The following is a 16,229-nucleotide window of genomic DNA, read 5'->3' on the forward strand; positions in this document are numbered from 1 at the left end:
CAAGACATTCACACCGGTAGGAAATCCTGTTAGATTTACAAGTGCCCATTAGTTAAAAGTTCTCCAGAGCCACTGTGTAGGGTTTCTGCTCGGAACTTCCTTGTGCTTTCCAGTGTTGAATATCAGTGCAGAGAGGGCAGCACCTCTAGGAACTTGATTCTTCTCTTGTACATTATAAACAGCCATGGGGGCAAAACCTTGAGCTCTTCATAGCTGACAAACTACAAATCTACCACTCTCCCACAAGGAGCTCCAGACTATCGAGCAAAAACGGGGTTCCTTCCATGAATGAATGACCTAGGACACTTTAATGAATGGGGGAGCATATTGAGAATAAATGAACAAAGCCAGAGTAGGGAGGAAGCCAAATGAGTTTGCATAGCTGCTGTTTTCCCTTTGCTACAAATCACAGCCCACTGTTCATCCCCTAGGTCAGTGGTTTGCGAACTGTGGTCCCTGGACCAGGAGCATTAGCATCACCTGGAAACTTGGGCAAGGCACAAACTTCCCAGACTTCCTGGATCAGAAACTCCTGGGGTGTGGTCCGGCCCTCTGTGGCTTCTGGAAGAAGACCACCCATCAACAGGAATGAACACTGGCTTACTCTGCGTTCTTTCCTCTGAGAGAACCCAAAGTGACACAACCTGACGTCTCTGGACAAGTTTTAGAATTTTAGCCTCAAGGTGCATCTTCAGCTCTGGGTGTTAATGAGTACATCAGCACCTGCCTCCTCTGAAATGAGCATCATTTGGTTACAATGGATATTCCACGGAAGGCACAGCCATTCAGCTCCTACGCTGCGGTGTGGACATACTCCAGAATGCCAAGGGAAGCCAGGCTGGCCCTAGGTTCTTTTGCAAGCTGTGACAGCCAGATATTGGAAGTCCACCTCACACCCCAAATATATGTAGGGTACTAACTCTCATCATTAAAGACTGGGACCTTTATAGGTCAAAATCTCCTGTTAGGGTGGATGCTCCCCTAAACAATGTCATCTACAGCCTGGCAGCATTAACTTTTTTATTTGTTTATTTATTTATTTATTTATTTACATATTTATTGGCTGCATTGGGTCTTCATTGCTGTGCACGGTCTTTCTCTAGTTGCGGCGAGCGGGGGCTACTCTTCGTTGCGGTGCACGGGCTTCTCATTGTGGTGGCTTCTCTTGTTGCGGAGCATGGGCTCTAGGTGCGTGGGCTTCAGTAGTTGTGGCTCGTGGGCTCTAGAGCACAGGCTCAGTATTTGTGGCGCACGGGCTTAGTTGCTCCATGGGATGCGGGATCTTCCCGGACCAGGGCTCGAACCCGTGTCCCCTGCATTGGCAGGCGGATTCTTAACCACTGCGCCACCAGGGAAGCCCAGCATTAACTTTTTAACTGTACTTTATATTAACTTAATATTTTCAGGCTCCAGTGTCTTTTCATCCCTTTTTTCCTTTTTATTTTGGGCCTCAGACAATCCAGAGAAGCACATGTAGCAGACAATGTCAGATGCTGCCCTGGCCTCCTTTACCCCCTCCCCTTTCTAATGGGAGTTCAGATTGTGGGGCAGCACACTTCCCTCACCTCGCAGCACCGGTGCCCTCAGGGAAGCTCACCTGCCCTGGCTCCAGAGGTGAGCCCTGTTGGTCTAAGGGTGATCCCACTCCCCTGTGACTCAATTCAGGTTACTAGGATTCAAGAACAGGTTTTCCAGGCTGCTGGGCAATTTCTTGCTCACCTTACTCTTTCAGGACAGCTTCCAGAGGCAACCCTGTCTCTCTCTACTGGCTGCTTTCATGCCCCCTTATCAGGCTGGGGATTGCTGCCACCACTTCTGGATTATCTGAAGGATGTGGTTGACATGGGAAGGAGGGCAGGAGATGCTGGGAAAGGAAGCCAGAACCACTGGGTTAACCCATCCCTAGCATCCTGTCTGGGAGTCAGTAAGCATAGAATGTTGAAGATAATTTGACTTGGATTTTCTGTTATTCATTGCTGAAAACATCCTACTGATAGTGAGGATTATTACCACTTTGTATATATATGGAGAGACCAAGGCACAGAGTGGTTTTGGAGACTCTGTAGTAAAGGACAGAAGTTGGAGTGGAAGCTGATGGTTAACCCCCGGCCTGTGTTTTGCCACCTGCTGGAGAGCAAGTCACTAAGGGTGTTTCCTGGGCCCTGTGGGTGGGGTGCAGCGGGATGAAGGGCAGCACCAACAGGGTCCTGGAGCTGCCATGGGCAAGCTCTGCCTACACCACAATTTTGTCTCAGGATGCCCAGATGCAGGACTGGAGGTAGGAATACAAGAAAGAAGAAATGATGGAGAAGGTAGATGATAGGTATTATAGAAACATAAATATGACAATTAAAGAATAATGTGTTTTTAGGACGAAAATCCACCTTCTATGAAAAAGTTAATGTCTCTTTCGTGCTTTTTTAAACACATTTTGATTAGTTTACCATTGATGCATACAGAGAGAACTGGCCTGTGCTCTACCTGGGAGACCTGAAGGCCACTCTGTACAGCTTTCTCATCCAATGACTCAACACTGCAGCCAGAGTCCTGTGGGCATTAACACCACCACTCTGCAGAGCAGACCCACCTTTTTGCATTAGCAGTGGGCTGCCTAAGTTTCCCTGGGGTAATTCACCCAGTTGGGGACTGGGAATATCACCCACAAGATCCTTACGTTGAGTAACACCCAGCAAAGCCCCACTCAGAGATGCCCTCTCTCTGGCCCCTGAAATGGGAAAAGCAGGGTTGTTTTGTGTCTGCAAATCCCTCCTCCCCCATCTCATCTAGTCAAGTTGCAAATCAGTATTGCTCAGGGGATAGCAAATCAAGTTTCAAGGTTATAGGTAACAGAGAAAGGAAGAAGGTATATGGGAAATCATTTATCAAGACCATATTTGAAAGGAAAAAAACTTCAGGTCAAAGAAGAAACACAATCTCTTAGCTATATTCTTCACTGGTGTTGGCGAAATCTCAGGGTGCTATGAGATTTAAGTGTTGTTTTCAGTGGATTTTGCAATTTGGGGTCAGATGTGTTATAAATGTTCTAGACCACAGAGTTTAATGCAGTTTTTCTTCTGCTGTAAAGCATAAATGGTTTTTTTCCAATATGAAGACGTTAACAACTTTGGGGCTGCTAGGTAGCTCCCTAATCCTCATCTTGACTTTTCAATTGATCACCTTTTAAATTAGCCAGTTTAATGAGTTATTCAGTGTTTGGAGGAGTTAGTAGTATATGGGAAGAAATGCAAGAATAAGGAATCACACTTTGGGGTTGGAGGTTGGGGGTGGGCGTAAAGGGAGGTGAGGGTCATCAGCAAGGAGCAAGCTGAGGCTCAGAGGAGCTAAGCAAATTGCCCAGATCAGACAGCTTGTTCCTGATTCCTTTGCGACTCAGTGTAGAAATGGCCAAGGGAGTATCATAAACCAAAGGGACATATGAGAAGGACCCTCTCTTCATCTCCCACTACTTTGGCCACTGACAAACCTTGGCCTGGCCATGAGCTTGCTGGTATTGGTGCAGAGCTGATGGGACCATGCAATCCTGACCCGGGTGTCACGTGCAAAACAGGGGTAGCTGGACACTGTATCTCATATTCCAATCTCCATATCCCAAGACAGAGGCCCTACATATGCAGCTGACCACGTCCGGCCAGCCCACTGACCAGCTCATACATTAGCAGCCCTCCAACCACACTCAGAGACTTTGCTTTCTAATATAACTCAGAGAAGTTTATGGTGTTTTGGCTTTGAAGGACCTACCCCATTTCTCCCCACTCCTCACACCTCATACCGCACAGCCTAGACACAGATTCCCTGCTTGGTGGTAAAAGTTTTCCACTTAGCGCTCAGTCTTCGACTTCACGGACTTTATTTTCTTTACTTCCACCACTCAACAACGCCTTTAACCCACTGCTGCCCCCATGACCTAGAGGAAGGTGGCAGAAGGACAACAGTTATCTGTGGCCTTAATTGAATGGAAGTACCTCCTGCCTTCAATAATCCCCCTCCCCCTTTCCAAATCAAGTCTCTTTCAACCCAAGCAAGTGGACTCTTCCCATAGAATCCCAAGTGCCTTGTGCAGAGGTGTGAAATGTGCTCAGCAGGGCTATCTTATGCTGATTTAGGGCCATTTTTCCACCAGAGAGATAAAAGAAAAAGCACACTGACATTAAGACACACTTCCATTAAAAACAGCAACAGATTTAATAATCTCTGCAATAGTAAATGGAGCTATTACATTATATATTATTGCAGGAGATTTCATCCTGGCACTTGAAAATTTGCTTTCAATTTTGGAATCAGAAAATACTTCTGGTAGCTGTATGTTCAAACCTTCATCTGAGCTGAAAGAATGACTGTGATATACAGGGAAGACCATTACGACTTCAGCCATGGTTATTTATCTTCTTCATTTGAGTTTCTCTTAATCAAGTATCTGTTATTTTATCACTTTATTTGGTACTAGTTGAGGAAATCATACATCTCATGCTTAGCTGTTCATATATGCTGTTTACATGTGACTTCCACCATTTCCAGTGTTGAATGAATAATCGCATATTGCACAAAGATCTGCAAGTGGACTTTTTCCTTATTTAACAAATGTCCACTCTTCAGAAAATTAAAAAAAAAAAAAAAGCAACAGGGCCATCACCCCTGGGTGGATATCTCAGAACAGGGAGGAAGGCTGAATCCCTGCCCTTGATTCTGTGCTGTCTAGACACTTACAGACTGATACAGGGGGCTTTCACATGTCTTCCTCTGCCCTGCTGAGGGCAGGCTTGCTGGGATAGAGAGAAGTCAAAACAGACTCATAGTCTTTCTTCAGGTTACCTGTCTTTCCTTAAACTATATCTATTATTCCTGGATTTAGTTCTCTCACATCTCTGGCCAAAGGGAAGCCCGCATAGGCTCATATAAGGATTCAAAGCTGTAAAACTGAGACGCAGGTAAAAATGCCTACGAGACCATTAACCTCTTTGTACTGGCAGCCCAGAGTTTTTGGATCTGAAGAACTAATTTAAAATCCGTTTGTCCTTCATATTTGGACTATGAGTCTCCAGGGGCTTAATCAGAATGAAAAAGAATCAAATACCCCATCAACCGCAAGGCCTCTAGTACCCAGCTCTTGCCTGTTGACCAGCAGGAGATTTAGATTTCCACGTATTCCCTAAAATCACCTCAGAGGCGGGAAAGAAAATGATATCACAAAATTCGGCCGCAGCTACTTGATGGAGGGAAGGTGGTAGCAGGCCGATGAACTGTGTACAGTTCTAAGAAAGACCAGATGGAGACAATACTCTTCAGCGGCCTGAGTCAGGGTCTCAGAGCAACTGGGTGGGGGTGGGCGTTGTGAGGATGCTACCTGCCGTGTGAAGTGAAAAGTGATAGGCAAGACATCCCGATGCAGGTAACAGGGAGGGCGGTGAGAGCGAAAGTTCAGGGCTTCACGGCAGAGGGTCTACTTGCCCAAACCAAGCGCGTTTGGGGATGCAAGGCTACCTTTTTATGGGCTGCATGAAACAAAAGACATCAAAACCATTGCTTTATTCCTCGTCTAGCCCAGAGCCACAGTCACATTCTCATAATAAGGACGCCAAGGGGGAGACGTTTCCAACCGCTTGTGGAATGTGTGACCCCAGCCTTCTCAATTTAAGGGAGGCCTCGAGCTACTGAACACGCAGCTGTTAATCTGCATGATTACTGAAGAACGGTAAAACAATCAAACCCCCAACCCCGACCCCAGGCCAGCCTAGCAGGCGGGCAGGAAGCTGTCACCAGGTGGATCACTGGAAACTGTAGGAGAAAAAGGCTTGGCTGGGAGCCGCCTGAAAGAGCAGAACAGCAGCACGCCATTTTTTTCTCTCGTCAATGACGTTCTTCTGGGCCCAGGCTCTGGAAATATCAATGAAGAAAGGGGAGCACCTCGAAAGCACTCTGTGGAATCCTTGGGAGCTGCTAATAATGGGGAGGGGTGTTCCGAACCAGTTCATTTTTAATAGGACTTTGTGATTTTTCATGATCCATGTAATTAAAGGAGAGAAGTCAGGAAAAAAAAAAAAAACCACTCTAATTATGTTCACCAACATAGGAAAGTCAGGTTGCCTTTTTATAGAAATGAAAAAGTAAACAAAAAAATGTCTTCAACTAACAGGGACTCACTCATTCATCTACTAAATATTTATTGAGCATCTGTAAATGAGTCCCTTTAGTAGGTAGGACTAAGATCCAGTGAAGGGCAAGACAAGGTCATTCCCCACAAGGACCTGCAGTGTGGGTGAGGATGGAGGCCATGCTGTTAGGCAGAATGGGCAAGTACGAGATGGCGGGAGAGGCATGATGGGACACCTAATCCAAATTTGGGGGCATCAGGGAAGGCTCCCTAGAGAGAAGGAGATGTCTAAGTGGACACAGACAATGCTGGTAGCTAGGGACGGTTCAGAACAAATTAGCAAAAAGTTTCATTCCAGGGAAAAAACAGGTGTCCTGTTAGATGGGTCAGCCCCTGTGTCTGTTCCCCAATCTCATGCCCAGAACTGCTCTGGATTTGTAGAAATAATGATGAAAGCACTTTTTCTTAGCCTTGCAGTCTGATGGGCTTAATCCCATTCCTTTCAGCGTCCTTGAACTCCATGTTTTTGAAAGAGGTTCACTTTAAAATTTGACTTTAGCTTGATGTTATTTTCTTTTGATTAGTCCATGTAAATTAACCTGAAAATTATTCAAAATAATGGAAAATCTTTTGTACTCATTATATTGGGAAATTTTAGAGCAGCTTTGGCAGAGTCTTTTTAAAATTAATTAATTAATTTAGGCTGCTTTGGGTCTTGGTTGCTGCAAGCAGGCTTTCTCTAGTTGTGGTAAGCGGCAGCTACTCTTCGTTGCAGTGCATGGACTTCCCTTTGGGTGGCTTCTCTTATTGCGGAGCATGGGCTCTAGGCACGCGGGCTTCAGTAGTTGTGGCTCACAGGCTCTAGAGCACAGGCTCAGTAGTTGTGGTGCACAGGCTTAGTTGCTCCGTGGCATGTGGGATCTTCCCGGACCAGGGCTCGAACCCCTGTCCCTTGCATTGGCAGGCAGATCCTTAACCATTGCGCCACCAGGGAAGTCCTGGCAGCGTCTTTACCTAATGTTGCCCGGAGGGAATAGGAGCAGAGTATAGGAGGGAAATGCCTGCTAGTCTTGAAGAGGTAGAACCTGGAAAAACTTCCTGAGGGAGTTCTACTCCCAAATTAGGTATAACAGTTTTGCCACAGTGCAAGTAATAACCCAGGAATCAAACAATGTACAAAAAGGCTCCTGACTGTGTTTATTGCTGAAGTCTGGCTAATGGGAAAAAAAGCGATGAACTGGATGGTAAGACCTGGGGAAAACTACAAAAGCAGCTGGATTTATTTGGAGAGACAGAATAAAGGAATTGTACAAAAAGAAAGTAGGTTATCAGGGATCTCTTTATTTAAAGTCAACATGGTATTGGAGTTAGGCCCGTCAATTCTGCAGTCATACCACCTGGGCTTAAAATCCCTGTTTAAGGACTTAAAATCCCTGTTTAACCACTTATTGGTCTTTTTTTTTTTTTTTTTTTTTTTGGTTGCGCTGGGTCTTGGTTGCAGCAGGCGGGCTTTTTAGTTGCAGCTCACCACCAGCTCCTTAGTTGTGGGTCATGTGAATTCCTAGCTGTAGGCATGCGTGTGGGATCTAGTTCCCTGATCAGGGATCGAACCCGGGCCCCCTGCATTGGGAGCGCAGAGTCTTATCCACTGTGCCACCAGGGAAGTCCCCTAGTCTTTTTATTATTTTATCTTGGGACAGTTACTTAATACCTTGTGCCTCAATTTTCCTTACCCAAAAAATGGGGCTAAATGAGTAGTTACTTCATGAAGTTGAGATGAGGATTAAATAACAGCAGACATGTAAGCATGCCTGGAATGTATAATAGTATAATGTAAATCAATAAATTTAGCTATTATTATCACCCACTTTTTAAAAAGATTTTATTGAAGTCTAGTTGATTTACAATGTTGTGTTAATTTCTGCTGTACAGCAAAGTGATTCAGTTATAGATATATATTTTTCATATTCTTTTCTATTATGGTTTACCACAGAATATTGAATATAGTTCCCTGTGCTATACAGTAGGACCTTGTTGCTTATCCATCCTATATATACTAGTTTGCATCTGCTAATCCCAAACTCCCCCACTTTTTATTTACCGGGAAAGAACATCATTAGAATCTATAAGAATGAGATTGACTCTGATCTGCTGAGGATGAGTAATGTGAAATGACAAGGAGGTCTTGTATTGGGGCAAGAAGAGGACAGTGTTTAGAGTCAAAATACTTGGATACAAGTCTCAGCTTCACCATGTTAAAAACAAGGAAATGGGCCTTAAATGGAGTAACTTATGCTAAGCCTTGCATCACCAAACCAAGACCTCATTATAGTTTCAGCTCTCCCAGAAATGGAATCTTAAACCAGTCAATCAGGAATCACCTGAGCAGCATTTGTTAGGTAATCTGCTTGATAGACCCCTGCCATCCCCCATAAGGAAAGTTATTGCATTAACCTATCCATTTTTTTGCCCAGTACAACTTCCTTGTTCCTGCTCCCTTCTGCCTATAAAATCCCTCCTTGCCTTGTATAGCTCTTGAAGCTCCTTTCTATCTGCCCCGTTTATGAATTGCTGAATAAAGCCAGTAAGATCTTTAAAATTACTCAGTTGAATTTTGTTTTTAACCAGCACAAATCAAATCCATACTGTTTTTTACAATGGCTGTACCAATTTACATTCTTACCAGCAGTGTATACAACAAGGAACCATTTTCTTCACATATACCATATACCTCTGTTTGCAGCTGAGATGCCCTAGCTTCTAGGCTAGGTACTGATGTATGCTCTAACACCGCATGCGCACATGAGAACTTTGTTGTCACTTTGAAAGACTTGCTATGAAAAAGTTCAAACGAGATTGAAACTCAATTGCATTAATAACAGAATTTTCAACGTTATATTTGTCAGTGAAAGAAAAGGAAGACCTATTAAATTTTTAATAGATTTGCAACTGTAGAAATTTCTGAATGGTTGTAAAAGTGGTTTTAAATTTTTTTATCACCTATTTTGAGAATAAAGTTTTTCTCTGGTGGCTATAGGGAGTTTGAAGAGATCGTCTTTAAAAGTCTTGATTAGGAGTTGAATGTAGCCATTTCAAACATGAAACCCGATATAGAAAAAAATATGTCTAGAGAAGCAAGCTCAAGTTTCTCATTTTAAAACTTGAAAAGGTTTTATTTGGAAGTGTTATACAAATTCAATGTTTAATATCTTTCTTAGTATTTTTAATTATTTTTCTTATCACAATTATATAACATAAGTAGTGATTATATTCACCAAGCCCCATAGAGGCTCCCCAATCCCCTCCCATTTGCTCCAGTGTGGCATGCAAGTATTATAATTTTCTATGTGTGCTATGTGTGGAAATCACTGGAAAGTACTACCTTAGCCAAGATGGCAGAACCTATTGATGCCTAGACAGTAAGAATTCACCAATTTCTTCCTTGTTAACTGACCTTACATCTGATTCAGATATTGAGAGGGTCTGTGCTTAAGAACCAGCCCCAAGTCAACTGTGTAATTTCATTCTCCTTGCCAATGATAGAGTTCAGAATAGGCAAGTGATATGATTCTAGCCAATGAACCATGTGAAGGAAAATTTCAGAGTGAGGTAGACAGAGGACCTTCTGGAAATTTTCTTCCTCTTAAGTAGCAACATAAGAAAGGGACATTCTTTCTCCCAGCTTTTGTACTTTGTTGAATGAGTCTGTGATGCCTGGAGCTGCTGCAGCCATCCTGCAACCATGAGGACTTAATCACAAAGACAACCCAAACATGTTGGAGATGGCAGAGCAGAAAGATGGAAAGGACATTGGATCTTGGTGACCACTGAGTCAGTCAACTTTCTTTCCTCTGGACATGTTGTTATGTGAAATAATAAGTTTCCTTCTTATTTAAGTCATTTTTGTCTAAGTTTTCTATTAGTTGCATCTAACAGTATCTTCATCAATGATACACAGGGGGTTCAATACCCTCCAGATGACAGTCTCAATTTATACTTCACTAGTAGAATATGAGAATGCCTATTTCCCCTTACGAGCATTAGAGTCGCTGTAATTCTTTGCCAATTCTATAGGCAGCATTTAGTTTAAGATTGATAGGGCCTACCCGTGTACCTGGGAGAAAGAGCTGTTTTAAGGACTTCTCCTGACTGCATCCCTGGGCCTCTGTCTTAATCACAGTTAGTCTGTCTGTTGATTCCAAAGGACCCAGCAGGACCTCTGTTTTCTTTTTTTTTTTTAATTTATTTATTTTTTATTACTTATTTTTTTGGCTGTGTTGGGTCTTCGTTTCTGTGCGAGGGCTTTCTCTAGTTGTGGTAAGCGGGGGCCACTCTTCATCGCGATGCGCGGGCCTCTCACCATCGCGGCCTCTCCCGTTGCGGAGCACAGGCTCCAGACGCGCAGGCTCAGTAGTTGTGGCTCACGGGCTTAGTTGCTCTGCGGCATGTGGGATCTTCCCAGACCAGGGCTTGAACCCGTGTCCCCTGCATTAGCAGGCAGACTCTCAACCACTGCGCCACCAGGGAAGCCCCAGGACCTCTGTTTTCTAATGCTTAATTCCAGTCATAAAGTATGCTTAAAAGTAATATATTTGCTTTTAAAAGGAACACATTCTTTAATTTAAACTTGTCATTGATTGCCTCCAATCTTCTTCCAATTAGTTGCTTTAACCATATTTGTGGTTACAACCAGATGCTGTAAAACGAAAATCAGTTGAAAGTAATAAACTAATGTATACCCTCCATCATGCACAACAATTTGTTGAGGTTAAAGAGAGTGTGAGTGTGTGGTGTGTGAGAGAGACAGAGACAGACAAAGGGTGAGGTGGGGAGAGAACTGGAGAAAGAGAGAGGTGCCATCCACAGTCCTCTATGTTTTTAGAAGTAAAAATACATTCCTACAGAAAACTACCTGATGTATGAGATTATTAGAGGAAGATGCAAGAATCTGGGGTACATTGTTGAAAATAATGGAGGGCACAAATCAAACTTCCCAGTAGAAAAATTGATGAAGTCATGAACTTAAAATTCACAAAAAGTAAGACAAATACTCAATAAAGATAAAAACATGTCCAACCTTACTACTGATCAAAGCAAACAAATTATTATAAACCTGACAATCAGTTTTTTGCCTATAAAATGGTAAAAGGTTTGCAGCTATGAATATACTTGATGCTGGTAAAGGTTTCAGGAGGTAGAACCTCCCATCCTCACCCTGTGGGAGAGAAACTAGCATAATCTTTTTGGAAGTACATATCAAGAGGCTCAAAATTGTCCCTGCTCCTTACCCTTCTATAAAAGAGAACACTTCTCTATATCAGATGTATACCAGAGAGGTGACCAGGTATACATGCACATGGTCATTCATAGCAGCATAATGTATAATAGTGAAAAGTTGGAAACAACTTAAGTTCAAAAGATAGGGAAACAAATAAATTGTGGAACACCTGCCCAATACTGGATGAAGCTGTCATAACAGTGTTTTGAACACCACTTAATAACATGAGGTGATAGTCACAGTGTCATGAGGTGATACTCACTGTGAGTCAGGAGGTGAAAAGCAGAATATAAAACTGTATATAGGGACTTCCCTGGTGGCGCAGTGGTTAAGAATCTGTGTGCCAATGCAGGGGACACGGGTTGGATCCCTGGTCCGGGAAGATCTCACATGCTGCGGAGCAACTAAGCCCGTGCACCACAACTACTGAGCCTGCGCTCTAGAGCCTGCGAGCCACAACTACTGAGCCCGTGTGCCACAACTACTGAAGCCTGCGCGCCTAGAGCCCGTGCTCCACAACGAGAGAAGCCACTGCAATGAGAAGCCTGTGCACTGCAACGAAGAGTAGCCCCTGCTCACCGCAACTAGAGAAAGCCTGCACGCAGCAACGAAGACCCAACACAGCCAAAAATAAATAAAATAAAATAAATTAATTAAAAAAAAACTATATACACTAGAATTCAATTTTTATACATATATATACAATATATATGTAAAAATATATTAAATACTCACAGTTGTTATCTCTGAATGATCAATCCATGAGTAAATATCATTAAATTCTTTTTTCTAAAACTTTGTACAATTAAAGAGCAATATTATTAGAGAAAAAAACACTTAAAATTTTTCTGGTGGTAACTAGGCTCAGAAAAGACAACACAGCTTGAGCCTGTTAACCTTAAGACATCTTTGGAGGATTCCCAGTCCTCAACCATACCTTCTCTCTGGGAACTGGGAATAATTATTATAGCAACTGCTAATATTTATTGAGCAATTACTATGAGCCAGGCATTATGCTAAGCACTTTACTTTCAATATTGCATTAAATCCTGACAGGAGACCAATAAGGTAGCTACTAGAATTCTTCCCAGTTTACAGAAAATGGGACTAAGACATTGAGTCTTAAGCAATTCACCTAAAGCCAATCAGGGATTAAAGCAGAATCCGACCAGGAGTGACCCTAGCAAACCAAGACTGACTCCAGAAGAAAAACAATTTTATTGATGCAATCTCCGCCTCTCTTAAATCTCTCTCTAAACTCTGCCCCTCCAATTACAACAATTCTTAATATCCAAGCACTTTAGTTTTCCATGTTCTGAGCTCTTTGGAAGAAATGACTATTTAGATCTAAGAAGTATATACAGTAAATAGTGATAGAAAATTTGTTCTGTCACTTTGAAGAATATAGTCACCAGGGCTGGCTATATGGCCTAAGACCTGTGCAGGTGCATAAGGGCCACACTTAAAAGGGCTCCATGCTTGATTTGATGCTCTGCTGTCACTGTCTTACAATTCTTAGTAATTTCCAATGATGAACCCACATTTTCATTTTGCACGGGGCCCTGCAAATTATGTCACCAGTCTTGCTAGTCACATGTGAGTAACTAAGCCTCAAACCTCATTTAAAAAGACAGCACTTGGGGTTTAACGCATATATGTGGAACCTAGAAAAATGGTACAGATGAACCAGTTTGCAGGGCAGAAATAGAGATACGGATGTAGAGAACAAACGTATGGACACCAAGGGGGGAAAGCAGTGGGGGGGGGTGGGGGGGGTGGTGTGATGAACTGGGAGATTGGGATTGACATATATACACTGATGTATATAAAATGGATGACTAATAAGAACCTGCTGTATAAAAAAATAAAAAAAATTCTAAAATTCAAAAAAAACCACAGGGCTTCCCTGGTGGTGTAGTGGCTGAGAGTCTGCCTGCCAATGCAGGGGACACGGGTTCGAGCCCTGGTCTGGGAGGATCCCGCGTGCCGCGGAGCAGCTGGGCCCGTGAGCCACAATTACTGAGCCTGCGCGTCTGGAGCCTGTGCTCCACAACAAGAGAGGCCGCGACAGTGAGAGGCCCGCGCACCGCGATGAAGAGGGGCCCCCACTTGCCGCAACTGGAGAAAGCCCTCGCACAGAAACGAGGACCCAACACAGCCATAAATTTAAAAAAAAAAACAAAAAAAACCCCACAGCACTTGGGGTTTAAAGTTCTGTTCTTTGCTTTTATTACCTATTTGGGCCCAATGCCTATTGAAAAAGTACTTTCCCTTGCTTCAGTGACTCCTCCAGTGGAAAACATACGATGTTATCAATGTCTACCTGACCTTCTCATCCTCAGCATCTCCAATGAGTGCTGTTTGAAACACTGCTCTCTGAGTGTGTGTTCCCTGTACTGCAGGGTCTGCTTCATGGGGACCCAGTGTGTGTGACCTGCCTCGTTTTACAGCTAACCAGTATTGCCAGCTTTCAGGGTGAGAGGCAGGTGCCCACTGTAAGGAAGGCTTAGCGTATTTAGAACACCAGGGAATCTTCCAGACCAAAAAATAAAAGCTCTTAGTATGTACTGTTAAATAAGGTCATTCTCAGGGAGGACAGATAGGATTATGTTCACTATATGGCCCTACTGTCTTGAACAGGGTAGTGGCTGGGACAGTAGTTTGGCATTAGAAAAATACATTGCTGGGGTGGATTGGAGATTGGTTCAAGATGGCGGAGTAGAAGGATGTGCGCTCACTCCCTCTTGCGAGAGCACCAGGATCACAACTAGCTGCTGAACAATCATCGACAGGAAGACACTGGAACCCACCAAAAAAGATACCCCACATCCAAAGACAAAGGAGAAGCTGCAATGAGATGGTAGGAGGGGCGCAATCACAATAAAATCAAATCCCATAACCACTGGGTGGGTGACTCACAATTTGGAAAACAATTATACCACAGAAGTCCACCCACTGGAGTGAAGGTTCTGAGCCCCACATCAGGCTTCCCAACCTGGGGGTCCAGCAAAGGGAGGAGGAATTCCCAGAGAATCAGACTTTGAAGCATAGCGGGAATTGACTGCAGGACTTTGACAGGACTGGGGGGAAAAGAGACTCCACTCTTGGAGGGCACACACAAAGTGTGTGTGCATCAGGACCCAGAGGGAAGGAGCAGTGACCCCATAGGAGACTGAACCAGACCTACTTGCTAGTGTTGGAGGGTCTTCTGCAGAGGCAGGGGGTGGCTGTGGTTCACCATGGGGACAGGGACACTGGCAGTGGAGGTTCTGGGAGGTGCTCCTTGACGTGAGCCCTCCCAGAGTCCACCATTAGCCCCACCAAAGAGCCTGTATGCTCCAGTGTTGGGTCGCCTCAGGCCAAACAACCAACAAGGAGGGAACTCAGCCCCACCCATCAGCAGACAAGCAGAGTAAAGTTTTACTGAGCTCTGCCCACCAGAGCAACACCCAACTTTACCCACCACCAGTCCCTCCCATCAGGAAGGTTGCACAAGCCTCTTAGATAGCCTCATCCACCAGAGGACAGACAGCAGAAGCAAAAAGAACTACAACCCTGCAGCCTGTGGAATGAAAACCACATTCACAGAAAGATAGACACAAAGAAAAGGCAGAGGACTATGTACCAGATCAAGGCACAAGATAAAACCCCAGAAAAACAACTAAATGAAGTGGAGATAGGCAACCTTCCAGAAAAAGAATTCAGAATAATGGTAGTGAAGATGATCCAGGACCTCAGGAAAAGAATGGAGGCAAAGATCAAGAAGATGCAAGAAATGTTTAACAAAGACCTAGAAGAATTAAAGAACAAGCAAACAGAGATGAAAAATACAATAACGGAAATGACAAATACACTAGAAGGAATCGATAGTAGAATAACTGAGGCAGAAGAACACATAAGTGACCTGGAAGACAGAATGGTGGAATTCACTGCCGTGGAACAGAATAAAGAAAAAAGAATGAAAAGAAATGAAGACAGCCTAAGAGACCTCTGGGACAACATTAAACGCACCAACATTCGCATTATAGCGGTCCCAGAAGGATAAGAGAGAGAGAAAGGACCAGAGAAAATATTTGAAGAGATTATAGTCGAAAACTTCCCTAACATGGGAAAGGAAATAGCCACCCAAGTCCAGGAAGCGCAGAGAGTCCCAGGCAGAATAAACCCAAGGAGAGCAGAAATAAATGAAATAGAAACAAAGAAAACAATAGCAAAGCTCAATAAAACTAACAGCTGGTTCTTTGAGAAGATAAACAAAATTGATAAACCTTTAGCCAGACTCATCAAGAAAAAGAGGGAGAGGACTCAAATCAATAAAATTAGAAATGAAAAAAGAGAAGTTACAACAGACACTGCAGAAATACAAAGCATCCTAAGAGATTACAACAAGCAACTCTATGTCAATAAAATGGGCAACCTGGAAGAAATGGACAAATTCGTAGAAAGGTATAACCTTCCAAGACTGAACCAGGAAGAAACAGAAAATATGAACAGACCAATCACAAGTAATGAAATTGAAACTGTGATTAAAAATCTTCCAACAAACAAAAGTCCAGGACCAGATGGCTTCACAGGTGAATTCTATCAAACATTTAGAGAAGAGCTAACACCCATCCTTCTCAAACTCTTCCAAAAAATTGCACAGGAAGGAACACTGCCAAACTCATTCTACGAGGCCACCATCACCCTGATACCAAAACCAGACAAAGATACTACAAAAAAAGAAAATTACCAACCAATATCACTGATGAATATAGATGCAAAAATCCTCAACAAAATACTAGCAAACAGAATCCAACAACACATTAAAAGGGTCATACACCATGATCAAGTGGGATTTAT

The sequence above is a fragment of the Balaenoptera musculus genome, chromosome 9 (assembly GCF_009873245.2).
Source record: "Balaenoptera musculus isolate JJ_BM4_2016_0621 chromosome 9, mBalMus1.pri.v3, whole genome shotgun sequence".
NCBI lineage: Eukaryota > Metazoa > Chordata > Mammalia > Artiodactyla > Balaenopteridae > Balaenoptera > Balaenoptera musculus.